This window comes from Carcharhinus amblyrhynchos, chromosome 4 (genome assembly GCF_965287045.1).
Source record: "Carcharhinus amblyrhynchos chromosome 4, sCarAmb.v2.hapA, whole genome shotgun sequence".
NCBI classification, from domain to species: Eukaryota; Metazoa; Chordata; class Chondrichthyes; order Carcharhiniformes; family Carcharhinidae; genus Carcharhinus; species Carcharhinus amblyrhynchos.
This window is the reverse complement of record NC_137327.1, coordinates 74,367,757-74,380,003: the sequence shown is the minus strand read 5'-3', so window position 1 is coordinate 74,380,003 and position 12,247 is coordinate 74,367,757. Positions and strand designations below refer to the sequence as shown.

The 12,247-nt window shown below is 41.6% G+C and overlaps 1 protein-coding gene across 1 annotated transcript in view; it reads right to left on the bottom strand.

The window, feature by feature from the left end:
- The window catches only part of LOC145342120 (sodium- and chloride-dependent neutral and basic amino acid transporter B(0+)-like), a 66,154-nt gene that overhangs the window by 39,491 nt on the left and 14,416 nt on the right, over positions 1-12,247 (bottom strand). The gene's annotated exons all lie outside the window — the stretch shown is intronic.

Genomic DNA, 12,247 nt, shown 5'->3' with positions numbered 1-12,247 from the left:
CAATTTCCAGTGAAGTTAAATTGAGACAAAGAAGAATCATTGAAAAAATGTGGCATTTGAATGGAAAGATTCTTTTGATGTTTCCATGGAGGACTGGACACAAGACATAACGCATTTGGGGCTATTACTTTCAAGACCAATGAAATAGAGGAGGGGAGGTGATAGGCACTCCTGAGTCGGGTTGGGATTCAGGCTTACAATTTGATTAGCAGTCTCACAATCCCAAGTACCAGACTCAAAGTCATTCAGCAAGATTGTTGAATTGGTAAAGTCATATTTCCATTGAATCATCAAATAGAGTCACAGAATCCTCACAGTGCAGGAGTCATGAAGCCCATCAACCCCGCACCGACAACAATCCCACCCAAACCCCATCCCTGCAACCCCCACAACCACCCTGCAGTGTCATAGAGGTTTACAGCATGGAAACATGTCCTTTGGCCCAACTTGTCATGCTGCCATTTTTTAAAACCCCTAAGCTAGTCCCAATTGCCTGCATTTAGCCCATATCCCTGTATACCCATTTTACCCATATAACTGTCTAAACACTTCTTAAAAGACAAAATTGTACCCAACTCTACTGCTACCTCTGGCAGCTTGTTCCACCCTCTGTGTGAAAAAAAAATTGCTGCTCTAGACAATTTTGTATCTCTCCCCTCTCACCTTAAACCTATGCCCTTTAGATGTAGACTCCCCTTCCTTTAGGAAAAGATATTGACTATCTAGCTGACCTGTGTCCCTCATTATTTAACAGACCTTTGTAAGATCACCCAGATCTTACAAAGATCTTCTACGGTCCAGAGAAAAAAGTCCCAGTCTATCCAGCCTCTCCATATAACTCAAACCATCAAATCCCGGTAGCATCCTAGTAAATCTCTTCTGCACTCTTTCTAGTTTAATAATATTCTTTCTATAAAAGGGTGACCAGAATTGCATACAGTATTCCAAGTGTGGCCTTACCAATGTCTTGTACAACTTCAACAAGACGTCCCAACTCCTGTATTCAATGTTCTGACTAATGAAACCAAGCATACTGAATGCCATCTTCACCACTCTGTCCACCTGTGACTCTACTTTCAAGGAGCTATGAATCTGTACTCCTAGATCCCTTTGTTCTGTAACTCTCCCCAACCCCCTACCATTAATTGAGTAAGTCCTGCTCCGATTCAATCTACCAAAATACATCCCTCTCATTTATCTAAATTAAACTCCATCTGCCATTTATCAGCTCACTGGCCCAAATGATCAAGATCCCATTGCAATCCAAGATAACCTTCTTCAATGTCTACTATGCTACCAATTTTGGTGTCATCTGCAAGCTTACTAACCACGTCTCCCATATTCTCATCCAAATCATTAATAGAAATGACAAATAACAGTGGGCCCAGCCCTGAGGCACACTGCTGATGACAGGTCTTCAGTTTGAAAAACAACCCTCTACATCCATGCTCTGGCTTCTATCATCAAGCCAATTTTGTATCCATTTAGCTACCTCACCCTGGATCCCATGAGATTTAATGTTATGCAACAACCTACCATGTGGTACCTTATCAAAGGCCTTGCTAAAATCCATGCAGATAACATCAACTACACTGCCCTTATCTACCTTCTTGGTTACTCCTTCACAAAACTCAATCAAATTTGTGAGACATGATTTTCCACTTTCAAAGCCATGCTGACAGTCCCTAATCAGTCCTAAATGCCTGTAGATCCTGTCTCTCAAAATACCTTCCGACAACTTACCCACCATAGATATGAGGCTCATTAGCCTGTAGTCCCCAGGCTTTTTCCTGTAGCCCCTTTTAAACAAAGGCACAACATTTGACACTCTCCAATCTTCAGGCACTTCACCTGTGACTTATGCTGATTCAAATATCTTTGCTAGGGGACCTGCAATTTCCTCCCTAGCCTCCCACTATGTCCTGGGATACACTTCGTCAGGTCCCGCGGATTTATCTACCTTGATGTGCATTAGGACTTCCAGCACCTCCTCCTCTGTAATACGTACACCCCTCAAGACATCACTTTTTATTTCTCCAAGTTCCCTAACATCCATGCTTTTCTCAACAGTAGATATTGATGAGAAATATTCATTTAGGATCTCACCCATCTTTTTTGGATCCACACATAGATGATCTTGTTGATCCTTAAGAGGCCCTACTCTACATTTACATGGGATGCCATGTAAATACCATGCCAGCCCCCGACACCAAGGTCAATCAACCTAACCTGTACATCATTGGTATGGGAGGGAACTGGACCACCTGGAGGAAACTGTGAGGACCGGGGGAGAATGTTCAAGCTCCGCACAGACTGCGACCTGAGGCTGGAATTCAACTAGGGTCTCTGGTGCCGTGAGGCAGCAGTGCTAACCAATGTTCCACTGTTAGGCAGCTATGCTAACTACTGTGCCACTGAAGTTCAATGGGGAGAGTCCCAGAGGAAACTATTGCCACCTATATCACCAAATTGAAGCAAATCTCAGAGCAATGTGATTTTGGAGCCACTTTGATTGATATGCTGCAAGATGAATTAGTCTGCTGGGTGAATAAAGAGGCTAACGGAAGTTATTAGCAAAGGCGGATATAAATTTTAAGTGAGCTTTGGAAATAGTGCAGGCAATGGAGAGCGCAAAAAAGGATGCACAAGAGATGCAAAGCGTGCAAGATGGCACCGTTCACCAGTTAGGGTGGGAGCCCATAGTCAGCAGTGGTGCAAAAAACAAAGATGTAGGCCTTGTCTCACTGGTCAGTCGTTGTGGTTTGGTGAGCCGGTAAGATTGCAAAAGGCAAACAACGGCGGTTGCACTGGTTTCTCGCCTCTCTCGATCTGCCGTCAATCTTCAGGTGTAATCAGCCTTGTATCCTTCCCAGGCGCGAGGCTGATTTTGATATTCATTAGCTGATTTAAATATTTGTGAATCTATAACACAATTGCACAGGCTCACTTGCTTGAACAGCCTCACCGATGAAGGTCCTCACTGGCAAGGAACAATGGGGATCAGATGTGATAGCCTTGCTGATGGGACCAGAGGGATTGAGGCTACCCACATGGTTGGGGGCAGGGACAGGCAGTGCTCATTGCGAGTCCCACCCTGGCAATGCCCACTAGGCACCCTGGCAGGGCCTTGGGAAGGACAGAGCCTAAAGGAGAGGCAGCATGTGGTGGTTGCGCACTCTGCATTGGGGATCATCAGGGCAGTGATTGAATGGTGGTGGGGGGAACGAGGGGGTGGGTGAATGGGGACAGTGATCGACTCAGGGAGTTGAACGGGGGCAGCGATCAGCTTGGAGGGGGGGTGAACAGGAGTGGCGATTGGCTGGAGGGGGTTGAGCGGGGATGGCGATCAGCTGAAAGGGAGGCAGTATCGGAGTGGTAATTGGGGGGCTGGTGGGAGTGTGATGTTTGTGGGAGTGGGGGAATGTCAGTTTCCCCAAAGCACTGTGTACTCTTGTCACTGTGCACTGGGAGATCAGGTTCATGCACAACTGTTGACACCCTCTACTGGTGACAATCACACTTTGCCTCATTTGTTTTTCTCTCAGTGTCATAAGATTTGATCTTTTCTCTTGCCAAAAAAACAGTCCTGAAACTCTCCCATTTTCAAGCTCGTTTGGCACTTCAATTTTTGGTAAGATCAGTCACATTGTAGCGAAACAGGAAAATAATTCAGCAGCAAATAAAACAAGAAAATTTAGAAGAGGAAATCAATCATCAAAGATTGAAGTAGATTGAAAGTACCACTCTGGGTGTAACCACTCCCCTGAATTCTGCAGATATAGTGTGGTTATAAAATGTGGTTTCCAAGTGTGGAAACAAGGATTGCTCAAACTGATGAAGAAATATGAGAGTGTCTTCAGTGATAACTTAGGCAAGATAAAGGGCTTGCAGGCAAAGTTCTGTGTGGATCCAGAGACAATTCCCTAATTTTTTAGGGCAAGACCTGTACCATATGCCTTATGAGGAAACGTAAACACTGAATTAAAAAGATTGGAAGAACTGTACATTATCCAGCTGTCACAGAAAACACCTTTTAAGGCATTGGTGCAAAATCAAGTCAAGTCTATCTAGTACCAATTAAGTAGAATGTTACAAGGATATAACATAGAAGAAGTTAGCACCAACAATTTAGATGTTCATGCTCTGTTTAATGTGAAAGAGGGCAAGATTGCCCCCATTACCTAATACTCTTGGTAAATGGAAATGGAAAGCCTCTTAAGATGAAAGTAGACACTAGGGCATCTGCTATGATGATAGGACAACATATGTTTTGGTACTTGAGAGAAGAGATGAGCCATTGATTTTAAAGATTATTGCAGCAAAGTTAACAATGTACACAGGAGAAGCCATAAAAATATTGGCAGCATGGTGGCACAGAGGTTAACACTGCTCCCTCATAGCGCTAGGGACCCAGTTTGATTCCTGGCTTGGATCACTGTCTGTGCGGAATCTGCATGTTCTTCCCGTGTCTGTGTGGGTTTCCTCTGGGTACTCCAGTTTCCTCCCATTGTCCAAAAAACGTGCTGGTTAGGTGAATTGGCCTTGTTAAATTCTCCTCCAGTGCACCTGATCAGGCGCTGGAGTGTGGTGATGAGGAGATTTTCATAGTTATTTCATTGCAGTGTTAATGTAAGCCTCGTGACACTAATAAATTAACTTTAAAGCTTTAATAATGGCCACATAACACACCGTAAACTTTGCCCAGTTCCCAGTAATAATAGTGTCTAGTGAAGGACAAAGCCTTCTGTGAAGTCAAATTATATTAGACTGAGATTTTCCAAATGCGGAAAGAAGTATTGCTTAAACTGATGAAGGAATATGAGAGTATCTCAGTGATAATTTAGACAAGATAAAGGGCTTGCAGGCAAAGTTCTATGTGGATCCAGAGACGATTCCCTTAATTTTTTAGGGCAAAACCAGTACCATATGCCTTATGAGAAAAGGTAGATACTGAATTAAAGAGATTGGAAGAACTGTACATTATTCAGCTAGTTCAGTTTGCGGAAAGGGCTGCACTGTTAATCCCCTTGTTGAAGCCAGACAAGATCATCCCAATTTGCAAGGACTACAAGTTAACAGTTAATCAGATTGCCAAATTGGATAAATATTCAATCCTGAAGATTGAAGACCTGTATGTAAAGCTGGCCAGAAGTCAATCTTATTCAAAGCTGGACATGTGTCACGCATATCAGCAACTTGAATTAGACAGTGCTTCGCAAAGCTATGTCATGCTAAGGTTTGTTTCAATATATGCATCTGCTTTTTGGGGTGTCATCAGCAGGTGCTATTTTTCATGGAAAATCTGTGCAAGGGCTACCGCAAGTTACCATATACCTTGATGATGTTCTCTTAACTGGATCGACAGAAGCTGAGTACCCAACTAACTTAGACAAGATGTTAAAGAGTTTTCAAAAGGTTGGAGCTCACCTCAAAAAGGAGAAATATACTTTTATGCCACCAAGGTAGCCTAACTAGGTTACCATGTAGATATACATGGATTACACTTCATGGAGCTGGCCTCCAAAAACATACCTGGCCTCGAATTTGTTAACATTACTGGCTCCCTTGCATGTGCTAAAGAAGCACTAGAGTTGGTTTTGGAAGGCACACCAGAAAGTAGCTTTTAACAGAATAGAGCAACCGCTGCATTCTTCAAACTTGTTAATATATTGCAACCCCTTTAAGAAAATGGTGTTAACCTGCGATGCCCCTCCATATGGAATTGGTGCAGTGTGAAATAGACAATGGATCTGAAAGGCCAATAGAGTATATCTTGAGTACCCTCTCAGAAGCCGAGAAAGAGTACTGACAAAGAGGAATTGTCAATAGTTTTTTGGTGTCAAGAAATTCCACTGGTATTTGTAGGATATGCATGTTACTATTGTTTCTGATTATAAACTGCTTTTGGGTCTTTATAAAGAAGACAAAGCTATTCCGCCAATCGCATTGGTAAGAATTCAGCGTTGGGCGTTAATTCTCTCCATATACCTTCAAGCACGGGCCTGGAACACATATAGTGAATATGGATGCACTTAGCCATTTACCTTTGCAAGAGAGTGTTGCACCTCTCCCAGGTACCCGAAATTGATCATGGCATTGAATTTCTTGGACATGTTGCCAGTTTCAGAGAAACAGATCAAGTACCGGACCAGTTGGGATCCACTGCTGTCTGAAGTGAGGCCCAGGATCCTAATAGGTTGGGCTAATAAGTCAGTTTCTGAAGACATTAAACCACATTTTATATGAACACATTGAATTGATTGCCAAGGTGGCATACTTTGGGGAGTAAGTATACCAGGAAGAGAGTTGCCCCTAGCTGAATTACACAGTGCCCATTCGGATATATCTAAGATGAAGATGCTTGCCAGGAGTTATGTCTGGTGGTCTTGCATTGATGCTGACATTAAGAGCTTAGTCAAGCACTGTGAACAGTGCCAATTGCAACAAAGGTTGCCTGCTGCAGCTCCAGTGCACCCTTGGGAGTGGCCTAGTTGGCCATGGGTATGAGCCCATATTGATTATGTTGGTCCATTTATGGGCACAATCGTTTTCCCCCGTGTTGATGCATATCCAAAGTGAATGGAAGTGTCTGAGGTGAAGAATCCGACCTTACATGCCACAGATGAAAAATAGCCAATGTTTTTTCACCCAGAGAGTACCTGAAGTCATAGGGCAAGATTTTCCATCTGCACTCATCCTGAAATCGAAAAATCCCACCTAAGGTCAATGGACCTTTCCATGATCTGCCTCTCGTCTGCTGCGATTCCCGAAGCAGGTGGAATGGGAAAATTCGTCCCATTGTGTCTTATGATGCAACTGCCTTCATGAATGCTGAGTTTCAGAACTTCACTATCTTCCATGGTGTCAAGAACAGTAAGACTGCATCTTACCAGCCAGGATCCAATGGACTAGATGAATGAGCCTTCCAAACCCTTAGTTCTGGCCCAAAGAAGAAGTCAGGAGGGAGCCTGGAGACCCAAATCTCATGATTCTTTCTAGGCTATAGGACCACTCCAAATGCAACAACGGGAGACCCAGCAGCAGAGTTGTTAATGAACCATTGTCTCAGAACGTGGCTGAACCTCATGCCCCTAAATTTGCCAGGGAGAGTAGAGGCCAGCCAAATCATGATTCATGACGTCAACACAGTCATTTTCCGTGGATGAAGCCACGTATGTGAGGAATTTTGGAACTGGTCTGAGTTGGGTCCCTGAAATCGTTGTATTCAAAACTTATCAAGTGGATGTAGAAGGAAGGATGTCTGGAAGCACAAAGACCATTTGAGAGAGTGAGAGTTGCGCCAGCGGCCTATACTGCCATCAGGAGCTATATTGCCATCAAGAAAGTTGTTAGCATTAAAGTACTTTAACAGATCATCCTGTTAAAGGTGAAACTGAAGTCCCCATGGAAACAGATGCAACTGAGACGCCTGTGCCTGAAGAGACACCTGTGATAGTGGGTTCTACTGACCACATTCCAGTTGAAGCACCCCAGACAGAGGAGTTACTCTGCTGCTTGAAGAATCAGGAACCACCTCTGTTGGTGGAGTTATAATGGACTGGATGCATGTACTAAATGCTTAATTATCTGGACTGTGTAAATTGAGTATTGACATTTGTATGAGAGGGGGATGTGTTGATTGTCCTTTTAAGGATCAGTTTGTAGAATAAGGGTCGCATGATCTGGGAAACAATCAGGGAGCAGCAATGGGGAATCAACCTGGTATGCAGGAGTTGCTGTTCCAGAGCCGCCTAGGAAGTTGACTGCAGCAACTGGCTGCAAGTCTCTCTACCTCTAAATTTTATTTACCTCTAAATTAACATGTTCTTGTTTTTCCCTTAATTGGTGAACAAGAATTATTACAAGTTAGGTTGCGAAAATTTATTTACATTATATCATGTATATTATGGTGCTCTGTATGAAGATCACTCTGCTTGAAATGAGAAATTTTATTTGATATATTTCATAAAACTGGCTACAATACTAGATGAAGTCATTAAAACATTAGCAATTCCTTTAATGGATATCAACAAATTCAGTGGAATATTAAAGAACTTTAGAACTATGATGCATTTCTACTGGAAGTTCAGGTTTTGTGCACTTTCACTCACTCCTACCATCCAGAGATATAGCAAACCCATGGTAATATATATACCCATGGCAACTTTATGCTTTGTCTGTATAGCATGCAAGAAGCAAAACTGTATACTAATACATGTGACATTAATAAATGAAATCAAATCAAAATCATATGATCCAGTAGCAAATATTATAGATGATTTCATTACATCATTATTCTCACATTTATGTGCATCATGGCTAATCGTTCTTCCCATATATACCTTTATAATAATAATTCTTAAGTCTGTTTTGAATTTGATCCACACCATGACCAGCATCAACTTGTGACTGTGAAGACCACTGGGTAAAATTGGTCTTTGCACAGTAGGTAAAATGAATGACAATGAATGGGCAGCCTCTACTTTATCATGTATGACATTATTTTCCATTGACTTCAATTGAAAGGAAATTGTGTACAGTGTGATTGATTCACTACTGTTGATTCACTATTGCTTGTTTCACACTTTGAGCAAAGACCAATTTTATGCTCATACACCAGTTTTTTCTCTGTTGTCGGTTAACTGCCTTTTCTTCTCTCTCACTGTCTAGTTATATTTTTTCTTTTTGTTGAATTACTTTATTTCATTCCAAATTTCATTATTTGCCAACTATATGAGAGAAAATGCTTTCCCAAATGTAAATGCTCCCTATAATCATATTCTAACAGAAGGAAATTCTTCCCAGGCACACAAAGACAAAACAATTCAAAGTATAAGCACCAACACAGATCCTCATCCATCCTGCGTAAAAATGCTTCCAATTCATTTCACAAAGAAATCAACACTTTGGGCAGAATTTTATCAGCACGTCCGCCCAAGGTTCGTATGAACCCGCCCAAGGCCAATGGAGAATTTTGTTCTCCGAACCTCGAATCAAGGCAGGCGTGCTGATAAAATCCTGGCTTTTATCCCTAAACTTAACTGCAACAATTTTCATCTTCAGAATTAGCACAATACACCTGCCAAACTTTTGCACATCCTGGGTTCTTTGTACAGAAAATCTCCCTGTCTTGTATTCTGAGTATCACTTTGGTAACAACAAGAATCAACGCTTTAGAAGAAGTTTCCCACAGGCCAATTTTAGAACTTACAAAACATAAGTCCATATTATGGACCATAAACAAATTAGGGAACATCATTTCTCTGAACAATTGTCTTACTAGCCTACTTGTAAAATAAAATAAGGAACTATCAGTTGCAATTAATCCACTTACATTTATCACTTTAGTGGTGAGGAGATAAATAGTGAAGTTGTGGGATTTAGGAAGATGAGTAAAGCGTCATCAGCTGTAATGGTGCAAAATGTAAACATAGAATGACAGAAATGGAGAAGTAGAGGCTCTCAGAGGGAATACAACACTGGCAGGTGCTGCAGAGATAGATATCAATTGGTTCAAAACCACCCTACAGGATCCAGCTTGGATTTTTCACTAACATTGGTCCTTTGGTAGAGTTCCTGCTTTACACTCCTGGGTCAAGCTGATTTTCTGTTTTCAGCAATTTCGTATTTATTAGGGGGGAAGGATGCATAGTCTTCAGCAGCGAATTAAATTTAATTAACTTTAAGTGGCTAGGCACATTTTATTAGATTAAAGATTCTGTATGAATACAAGTTGATGTTACAGAATTGCCGAGAGGAGGCTAGGGCTTGGCTGCAGCAGCCCTGGGAGTATGGTAGGTGGTCTTCATAGTATTACAGAATTGTTATGGCACATAAGGCCATTTGGCCTATTATGTCTGCATTGGCTCGCCAAACATCAGGGAGGCAATGGTTTATTGATCTCATCACGAAACTATTAATCCAAAAACTCAGCTACTGATCTGGGGACCCAGGTTCAAATCCTGCCATGGCAGATGGTGGCATGTGAATTCAATAAAAAAAATCTTGTATTAAGAATCTACTGATGACTATAAAACTATTGTTGATTGTCAGAAAAACTCATCTAATTCACTAATGCCCTTTAGGGAAGGAAATCTGCCATTGTTACCTGGTCTGGCCTACATGTGACTCCAGAGCCACAGCAATGTGGTTGATTCTCAACCACTCTCGGGCACCTAGGTTTGGGTAATAAATGCCAGCCAGTCAGCGATGCTCTTGTCCCATGAATGAATTAAAAAAAACAAGCATCATGGCTTAGTGTCATTCCCTTGCCTTTTCCCTGTACCACAGCACATTGTTTCTACTCAAGTAATCATTCAATGCCCTCTTGAATGTCTCCATTAAACCAGCCTCCACCATGCTTTCAGGCAGTGTATTCCAAAACTGAACCATTAATTGTGTGAAGTTTTTTTCTCACATCTCATTTGCTTCTTTTGCAAATCATTTTAAATCTGTGCCCCCTCATTCTTGATCCTTTTACCCATGGGAGCAATTTCTCCTTATCTAGTCTGACCAGCCACCTCATGACTTTGAACATCTCTGTGAAATCTCCATTTAGCCTTCTTCCCTCCAAAGAGAACAGTCACAGCTTCTCCAATCTATCCCTATAACTCAAGTTTCTGATCCCTGGAGCTATTCTTATAAATCTGTTCTGCACTCTCTCCGATGTGTTCACAGCCTTCCTATAATGTGGGACCCAAACTGCACAATATTCCAGTTAGGTCTAACTATTGTATTCTATAAATTCAGCATAACCTCCTTGCTTTTGTACTTTATGGCCCTATTAATGAGCCCAGAATACTATATACTTTATTAACTGCTCTCCCCTTTCCTGTCACATTGAACGATCTGTGAACATATATACCCAGGCCCCTCTGCTCCTGCACCCCTTTAAGAATTTTATTCCTTAGTTATATTATCTCCATATTCTTCCTATCAAAATTCATCACCTCACACTTCTCTGCATTGAACTTTATCTACCACCTATCTGCCCACTCCACGGAATTGTCTGTCCTTTTCACTGCTCACAATACTTCCAAGTTTTGTATGGTCTATGAACTTTTAAATTCCCTGTATATATCAAGACAAGCAAGAGTCCCAATACTGACTCCTGGGAAAAAAAACACAACAAATCTTCCCCCAGCCCAAAAAATATCCAAGGACCATTACTTTATGATTCCTATTATTCAGCCAATTTTGTATCAATATTGCTACTGTTCCTTTTGTTCAACGAGTGATAACCTTTCTCACGAGTCTGTTATGTAGCACTGTGTTGCATGCTTTCTGAAAGTCCATGTACATAATCAGCATTACCCTCATTTGAAATTTGTTACTACCTCAAAAATCTTCAACGAGTTAGTTCAGCATCTTTCCCCCCTTAGAAATACATTCTGGTTCTATCTATTCAACCCACATTTTTTTATGTGACTACCACATCTGTCCAGAATAATTGTTTTGAGAAGCCTGCCCACCACTGATCTTAAACTGATGCAAAAACAAATTACTGTGGATACTGGAATCTGAAACAAAAGCAGAAAATGCTGGAAACTCTTTGCAGGTCTGACAGCATCTGTGGAGAGGCAGAGCTAACATTTCAAGTCTGGATGACTCTTTGTCAGAGCTAAAGAAAACCAGAAATAGGATGAGATTTATACTGTAGGTGGGGGTGGGGTGTCGGGGGGGTTGCATTAAGAGCTGGATTGAACATCAGTGATAGGTGGAGGATTTGGAGAGATTAACAAGGATGTCATGGATGAAAAGATAAAGGGAATATAAATGGTGGTGATCATGGCTAAGAAGGGTTCTGATGGTGGCATATTAAGAGAAACTGACTGGTCTTTATTTGCTGGGGTGATCTTCATAACCTTCTTTGAACATGGATATAACATTTGCAAATCTCCAGTCTTCTGTTACCTCCCCTGAGTCTAGAGACGACAAGAAGATTATGGCCAGTGCCCCCCCCGCAATTTCCATCCTCACTTTCTTTAATATCTTTGGATGCATTCATCGATTCCTGGGGCTTTGTCAACTTTCAGTACGGATAGTCTGTTCAATACTCCCTCCTCTCAATTATGAAAGAATTTCCCTGTCATGTCCTGGGTAGCGTCTACCTCCCTCATAAAGATGGATGTAAAATATTTATTTAAAACCTCAGCCTTCCCTCTGCCTACATGTGTAATTTCTCTTTTAGATCCCTAATCAGTCCCACTCCTTTTACCACTCTTTTTGTCTATTTTTATGCCTACAA